Source organism: Tupaia chinensis, unplaced genomic scaffold, assembly GCF_000334495.1.
Source record: "Tupaia chinensis unplaced genomic scaffold, TupChi_1.0 Scaffold000066_1, whole genome shotgun sequence".
Classification (NCBI taxonomy): domain Eukaryota; kingdom Metazoa; phylum Chordata; class Mammalia; order Scandentia; family Tupaiidae; genus Tupaia; species Tupaia belangeri.
The window spans coordinates 1,076,094-1,084,106 of NW_006159525.1; positions in this window are offsets into that span (position 1 = coordinate 1,076,094).

The window sequence follows — 8,013 nt, forward strand, 5'->3', positions numbered from 1 at the left end:
ACGCGGCCCGCTCCCGGCGCGCCCCGCTCGCCATACCCTCCTCCTACCCTTCCCCAGCAGGCCCCTCCAGGTCTGGGCAGCCCCGGGGTCCCCCGCGTGCAGGGCGGCCCCTGCCACATCCTGCCGCCTGCGCGGGCCCGACCCGGCCGTCCTGGTGAGCCTGGTCTGCCCAGGCCCGAGCTGAGCCTGGAGGCGCAGTGTCAACAGTCGCTTCCTGCGCCCTGCACCGGCCGGGTCTCCCAGCCCCCAGGCCCTGTTCTGGATGAGAGCAGGGTGGGCACTGTGGGCTTCCCTCTAGGTGGCTGCCTGGGACGCATCCAGGCACGGCCTGTGGAGGGGGTTTAACCAGGACACCCCTTTGCAGGGAGCGGGTCACCTGGCCCCAGTCCAGCCAGCCGCCCCTACAGCCTCCCACCCCATTGGGCCAGTGCAGGGAGGCTGGAGGTGGCGCGGGAGTGCCTTGGGCAGGGTCCTGGCTTCCGGCCAGGCTCAGAGACAAGGCTCAGGGAATGAGGCCCCCGGAGAAGCTCTGCCCCGGGGCGATGTAAAAGAACCCTGTTACCCTGCCGCCCACACCCTGATTGCTAGGGTCCCTGGTTGGCACTCCGGTGACCTCCATCGAGTTTCTTCTTCAGTATCAGCCTTCCAACAAAACCCAGCAAAGCCCACTCCGGGCTTCCTCCAGGGCCCTTGCAGCTGGCCTTCCCGGACCTGACTTGAAGCATCTCCTTGCTGCCCACTCCCTCCATGCCCCCACCCCGGCTTTGAGCCTGGCCCGCCAGACTGGGAAACACCGCCCGACAGAGGCCAGTCACCGCGTGCCCTGCTTTTTCTCCGGAGCCTGGCACAGAGCAGGCACTTAGAAAACAGCTGTCGCCTGAGTGAGAGGGATTTCTGCGACACCCTCGGCTCTCCCCGCACACGAGTCCACGCTAATTGGGTCCTACTCTCTTCAAAAGATGTCACAGCAGCTGGACGTGCTCACACGTCTGTAAAGGGCACCCGTGGCTGTGAAGACCCAGCCGTCGCTGCTTACACATGCACCGCAGACAGGCGCGTGGGCCGAGACAGCCGGTGTGGGGGTGCCTAGAGCACCGGGTGTGGACAGGCAGGGAGGCCCGGGGAAGTCCGACGCAGCACGCATCCAGGGGCTCTGGAACCCGTGGGGACAGGGAGCGGTACTGGCCTGGCCTGCACAGGTTCACTCCACAGACCTCGGCAGGCTGGGGAGGGGTCCAGGAAGGCTCTCAGACGCCACTGTGTGCGGGAAACTGGGGCCGGCATCTGGGACTTTCTCCCTTTCCAAGGCTGTCATGTGTAAGACTAGCCGCGCGACCCCGACGACCCCGAGAAAGGATGAACACAGTGATAAAGTTCACCCAGCACTTACTGAGCTCTTCGGCAAAAAGCAACAGAGAATGTGAGGTGCTTGTTAGAAGGGAATTTTCGCGACTCTGGTTTTAAGCCACCCCTGAATCGAAGAAATCCAAACTAAACAGAACACTAAGGAAATATTCCACTTCACATTCCTGCCAATTTCCTCAAGATGCAGTTGTGACAGATACAAATGTGTTCCAGAAAGTACTTTCCCCTTTTCCCTGCAGACTTCACAGACTTTAACATAAATAAGACGGGCAGTGCTTTGTTTAGACAAATTTTTATGAAGGTATTAATCCACAGCTTAGTATATATTTCACTGTCAATGAAAAATCCACCTCTATTTAATTTTCCTTTTAAAATGGAAGTTTAAAATAAATTCCCAGGTCTTTAATGCAACCCAAGAAGCAACTTATGTTTTTGATAACTTGAGACCCATCCCAAGCTCGCCTGGGTATTCAGACTTAACTTAGAAGTTGAGGAGAAGCTTAGACTTCTGGAAGAAATCAGAGTAAGGTTCAGGACTTATTAGGAAGTTTGTTGAAAAGGTTCACATTCTGGGAGTTTCTGAAATCACACGTACATTGCTTTAGGTATCTGAATGTGCATTTGTGTGTCCACACCATATAAAGTCTGCTAAGGCCTGTTCCAACTCTGCTGGCCCCCAGCTTCCAGATCCCACCATATCTGATAGGAGAAACAAACACTCATTTCCTTGCCAACTTGTTTCCTGCTTTCTGGAGTTTTCTTTCATTCACTCACTCATTCAACAAAGGTTTATGGAACATCAGTTCTGAATAGGTCCTCCGGGCCTTGGGGATACAATGGTGGGTGGGTATGTTTGTATATGCATGTGTGTGCATGGCTGGGAGGGCTGGAGCGGGGCTAGGGACAAATAGCAATAAAATCCAGAAATACAATCATGGGAAAAGACTGAGTTAGGTTGAGTCCTGGAGCTGGGTCTTGAGGAATGGGTTGAAGTAGGCCTGGAAGTCTGACCCAGACCAAGGGATCGTTCATGCAAAAGCCTGGAACGGGAAAGGCCACAGTCCGTCCTGGCACCCGTGGAAGCCCGTGCAACTGGACATAAAGTGTGCACAAGGTGAACACTGAGCCACAGGGCCTGCCCTTGCTCTTGTGGGCAACTGAGAGCCAGTGGAAGCGTCTCAGTCAGCACTGAGGTGACAGCAAGGCCAGCCTGAGCCGGCAGCCGGAGGCCGACAGAGGCCCTGGATGAAGCGTGGGTATGGAGCCCTGCTGGACATCAGACATGCCTGTGTGATTTGCACCAGCCGTTCCCTGAAGGAACGGCTTGAAAAGTACATTTCTCTATGAAACTGAAATGATTATGAAAAAGTTGAAAAACTAGTAGGCTATTGTAAACCCTTCACCGGTACTCACACACACATCTACATATACACAGACGGGTGTGTGTGTGTGTGTGTGTGTGCATATTTTTTCCTGCACCATTTAAAGTAAGTTTCACACATGTGTCCCCAGAACCTCAGTGTGCCTCTTAGAACAAGGAGCCCAGCCCATGTAACCACAGTATGTAACACAGCCATGGAATTCAACACTGACTCCGCACTGTGTTCTAACACACGGTCCACACTGAGCTTTCCTTAAGTGTCCCCAAATGTCCTTCATGGCTTTTTCTTTTCAAATCCAGACTCCGAGTAAGAATTGCCGTGACACCTCTCCATTCTCCTCCATTCCCACACAGGCCCCGCTCTCCTGGTCCTGGCATAGCTGCAGGCCTCACAGTCTGGATTCAGAGGGTCGTTTCTCCGCAATTCGACTTGGATGAAACATTCTTGGCAAGACTACATGCCGTGTTTCCCTCGCACCTCATCCATCCATCCTCACCATCCCTGCCCACAGTGCACTCGTGACGACAGACATCAGGTCCAAGAAGCTCCCTCCTTCCCGTCCTGCGAGTGCGTCCACCACTGGCTCCCGGCACTGGGTCTGAGTGCCGGGGACGGGGTGGACGCATAGGCCCGCGTTTGTGCTCCACGGCAGGGTTTGCTGTTCACTCCTCTTGCATCTCCTTTTCCAAATACGTGCACCATCTATACAATTCCAAAGTCAAAACCATAAAACAGAAATGCCCAGAGACACTGCCCGGCCCGGGACCTTGCCAGCTCTCTCCACTCACCCCTCAGAGTGAAGCTTTCCATCCTCACAGGTAACTATGCCCATAGGTAACCTTGGCCTTTCCTGCTTAGCTTTGAAAAACAAAAGCAGAGCACGTATTCACGGCCAGACAGAGGGTGACACAGCGTGCACTTCCTCACGCCTGGCCCGCCATGGTCGCCTCTGTGGGAAGTGCGTGTCCATTTTCTGGTATCAGTAGGAATGCCAATAAAAGGTCCTGGCAGAACCGTGTAGTAACAACAGAGTCCTTCTCACTTCTGTTTTTAGGATTCTCAATAAAACAGGGCCGAACTGGCTGCTCTCTGGGGTTCCTGGCCACCCCACAACCTAACTGATCCCCCTAGGAAGGGAGTGTAAGGAAGACAGCAGTGTCTTGGGAACTCAATTCCTACTAATTTCTGAGTACCAACAAAATGGTTCTTATAGTTGTAAAAGTTTTCAAGGACATTTTAAAGACCTGGAGCCTTGGGACCAGGAGGTTACAGGAAGGAAAAGAGAAATAATTAACAGACCAAATGTGGCCCTACATTCCTTTAGGCAAAACTCAACATATGAAAACGAAGACATGTAGCAAACCAAAGCTGGGGGAGGGGACACGTTTATTTTGATCAAGCAATCTTTTCCTTAGGAAAACCTACACTTCCAGGGTTTTTAAAAACGGCATGTTTCTCTAATGCACTGAAAATGACTCTGCCTTCAAAAAGCTGAGTGACAGCCCTGTCTTACTACATGTCTGTCTGTAGTGTCCGAGACAGACCTTCTAAGACATAGAAAACCATCACAGGCCGGCCACTGGGGTTGGGCAGCTGAGCCATGGGGGAAGCGCAGGGGGAGGGGAACTGACCAGAGATGCCCATTTTTATGGGCAGGAAGTTCAGTATTTCTTTTTTCCCAGTGAGTCTGGAAGGTTCTGTATTTTGGGCTGGTTCCTCATGATGGATGGAAAGGATAGATACACACCAAACAGACTGACATTACAATGCAGGCCAAAAAGCCAGATTCGGAATCAGACCACTTACCCCTCAGTGACTTTCAAAACTTGAGTGTCAGTGTAATAACCCAGAGTAAAGAGCACTCCCAGCAGGTCTGTGCTTTTCCTAACGTCTTCATAAATTCAGTAATGCTTAAACATTCCCTATGAGAACCATAAAAAGCCATTTCCAAGTGTTTTTCTTAACGCGTCAGGAATACATAGTAAATACATGCTCAGAAGTGCTCTTTTTAAAAAGGATCTATTTGTTACATCAAACACTCCGCAGCGCATGAGGCACAGTGTGCACGTTCTTCCACTTGAGACGGGAGGTTACTTTCCATTTGCTCATTCCTGAGGCCACAGAAAAGGGGGGGGGGACAGGAGACTGACACTGTCCAGACTGGATTTTAAGGGTCTGAGGAGAAGAGGGGGCCCCCCGAGGTGGGCTCGTGTTACACAAGTCGCCGAGCCACTGGCAGGACTTGTACGCTCACGATTATGCAAAAGCACAACACGGGCCTCTGCGAGGCCAGGAGTAAGTGCTGAAGTTCTGGGTACATTTAATTATTAGCGTGAACTGAAGGTACTGTCATTGTTTAACTCATCCGACCTCTTAAATGGATAACCAACCTTGAGGCTTAATTGGATTTAAAAAAATCGATTTCTAGCCATGGCACAGCGCTGAAAGGAGTGCCGCGTTCCCAGGCGACTGCACAATCGCTTCTGCCCGAGACGTTCCGTTATTTACAGCTGTAAAATGCCATTCTGCGTCTCCTTGAGCATCCTGTGCGCACACACCTCTTACAAACAACCACGAACACGCACGTACGCGCTGCGAGTCACGTCACAAAGGCTTCTTCGCTCTCTGTCCGGCGGGCTGATTCATCGGCCGCGATCTCTGCGTGCCAATTACACAAAAGACCGAACGGGGACAATGACATGCCACCATTCGCAAGCCTCAGCCTCCGCCAGTCTCATCTTTGTAACAAGGACAAAATCCTTGAGGAAGCTTTTTACCAAATCACATCTTGACCATCAAATCTTTCTTAAAGAAGGTCATTTAATTTTATGGAAAGAAATGAACAATTAAAATGGCATAAGCAGAAACAGCACCGGTCTCGATTAGAAGGCTGAGTCTCGCTCGTGCTCCGCGACGCTGTGACCTTGGCAAACCCTTGTACAGGCCTCAGTTCCCCTAGTTGGAAAAGGGGAGGGGAGGAAGGGGGCAGATGTTCTTTGCCCCATAGCCGATGACAGTGTAGGCCTATGGTGGGGTCCTGGGACAGAATACCAAGTTTAGCAAGTCTGAATCCCTCAGCATGTCCTCTGGGAGAAAGACCAAGCAACGCAAAACAGACCCTTGGCCTCCATTTATTGTGTCTATACAATGAGAGAAACCGTGACTCCCAATGTCGGGATTTGGATAATTAGCTCAAAGCAATCATAGCATTAGAGTTGACAAACAGAAAATGCTAAACCTTGTGGTCTATTTGAACGGGGCCCAGTTTAAATGTGCAGTGTGCTGAACGGAGCCTCCTTTAAATGGTCCATTTTAGCCAGACAACTGAGCTTAAGTGGAGAAGCACATAATTATCCCAAGCATTCAGAATAGTCCAGAGCTAATTTGGACAATTGGACAAATGATTATTTCCTTTCGCCTCAATTGACCACATAATTGTACACGAGTCTCTGCCGTCTGACTTGGTGGAATATCCCTTTGTGCAGTAAGAAACCCCGGCCATGGATAGGCACAGTGACATCCAGCCAGGGTGGCATGGCGTTGGGGACTAACACACCCATGGTCTCACTCTGAGTCCTAACTGGAAACACTGACCCGGGCTGCCCGTCCGTGTGCCCACCCAGGGCCCTCACTGGTTCATTCTATCACACAGCACTCGGGCGGTGTTTCCTCTCAGTTTCCAAACAGAACTAAACCCAAACATCCGGAAAACGGTTAGAGGCAGCATCTGGGTGGGCAGAGGATCTGAAGAAACTAGCGTTTCACACTGGACACAGAGCCTACAACCGAGGCACCTATCCACGTCACGTGCACACTGTCAAGTTCCAGGGGAGCCGACCTGGCCTGCTGACCCAGCTCGTAGACATGGAAACGCAGCCAACCCACGGGCTGGTGCCACCACGGCCAGGGCTCGGCGCTAACCTGCCTACACTCAACCAGCCACGGACTTGGTGAAAAGGCCTCCACGTGGTTCGCCCAGCTGGACTAGAATCAGGGCAGCACACTCCCGGAGGGCGGCCGGACACACCATGCTGGTCTACGAGACTGCAGCGATCGGACGGCAAGGACGCTTGGACTTCAGCATGTTTGCAAAACCCAGCAAGGTGAGCATTCAAAGGAGAGGCTCCAGGGCCACCACCTCCAGGCCTCTGGGCAGTCACACCTCAGCCAGGGCCGGAGTCTTCCTCGCTCTGCCTCGGGCTGTATCTGTGAAATCCACAGCACACTTGAACATACCCTACAAGGAAGCCACCCGGGAACCGCGCCCTGCAGAGCTACACCCCCACATGTGTGTGCACCCACCCACAGCCCTCTCAGGACGTGGAGACTGCCGTGGCCAGTCAACGTTCTCGTCTATCCTTTTGAAATTTCATTTGGTTCTTAGCGGCCACCAGGCGATGAGTCAGTTGGGGGAATGTCGTTTCTGGTCAAAAATCAAAGGTAAGTGCGCACACCCGCAGGAGGCTCTCCTGTGCGTCCTCAGTAGGCTCTGAGGACGGTGGCCCTGACCAGCAGCAGCCCCTCAGGAGACCACCTGAATGCCAACTGCTACTTCTGTAAGTAGGAAAATTCTGGTGTTTAATTAAAATAACGTTCCCATCTCGACTCAGCTGCCCCGCTCTGCAGGCATGTGTGCCAGCCCAGCTCCCAGCATGTGTGGGGCCACCTACCCTGAGGAGGACCCGACAGGCACCTTCCTGGGGGAGCAGGCCTTGGCTTGAGCCCAAATTGCAAATACTCTCTTTGAAGTTTCCAAGGTCCATTCTCAAGGGCACGTGAAGTGCTGGGAAGCAGCGACTTCCCCACGAGTCCTGTGGCCATGTGAAGACTTCCCAGTGTTCCTCGGCGAACACACGCAGCCTTCACAAAGTTCACAGGAAATGAACGCTGTGAAGACTATGGGCAGATTAAATAAAACGATGAAGGTTTTTGTCATGGGGCGCATGCACTCACTGGAGAGAGAGAGGGAAAGTGAGAAATTACCCCTCAGAGGATGGCCACATCACAATCCCTTCTCCTGGGATCTGGACAAGCACACATACGCCCCGCGTGGTTTTTAAGCCTCCAGGTTTGGGACTCAAACCACGGTTACCCAAGTGGGTGCCCAGCACCTTAACAATCACAGCACCATCTGGCCTCCAGATTTTTCCTTTTTTTTTTTTCACCAAAATAAACTGATACTTTAATTCCATTTCCCCACAAACTTAGTCTTAAGTCCCTCCTCTATAAAACACAACTTTCTAGGAAGACTTGTTATCAGCCTGTT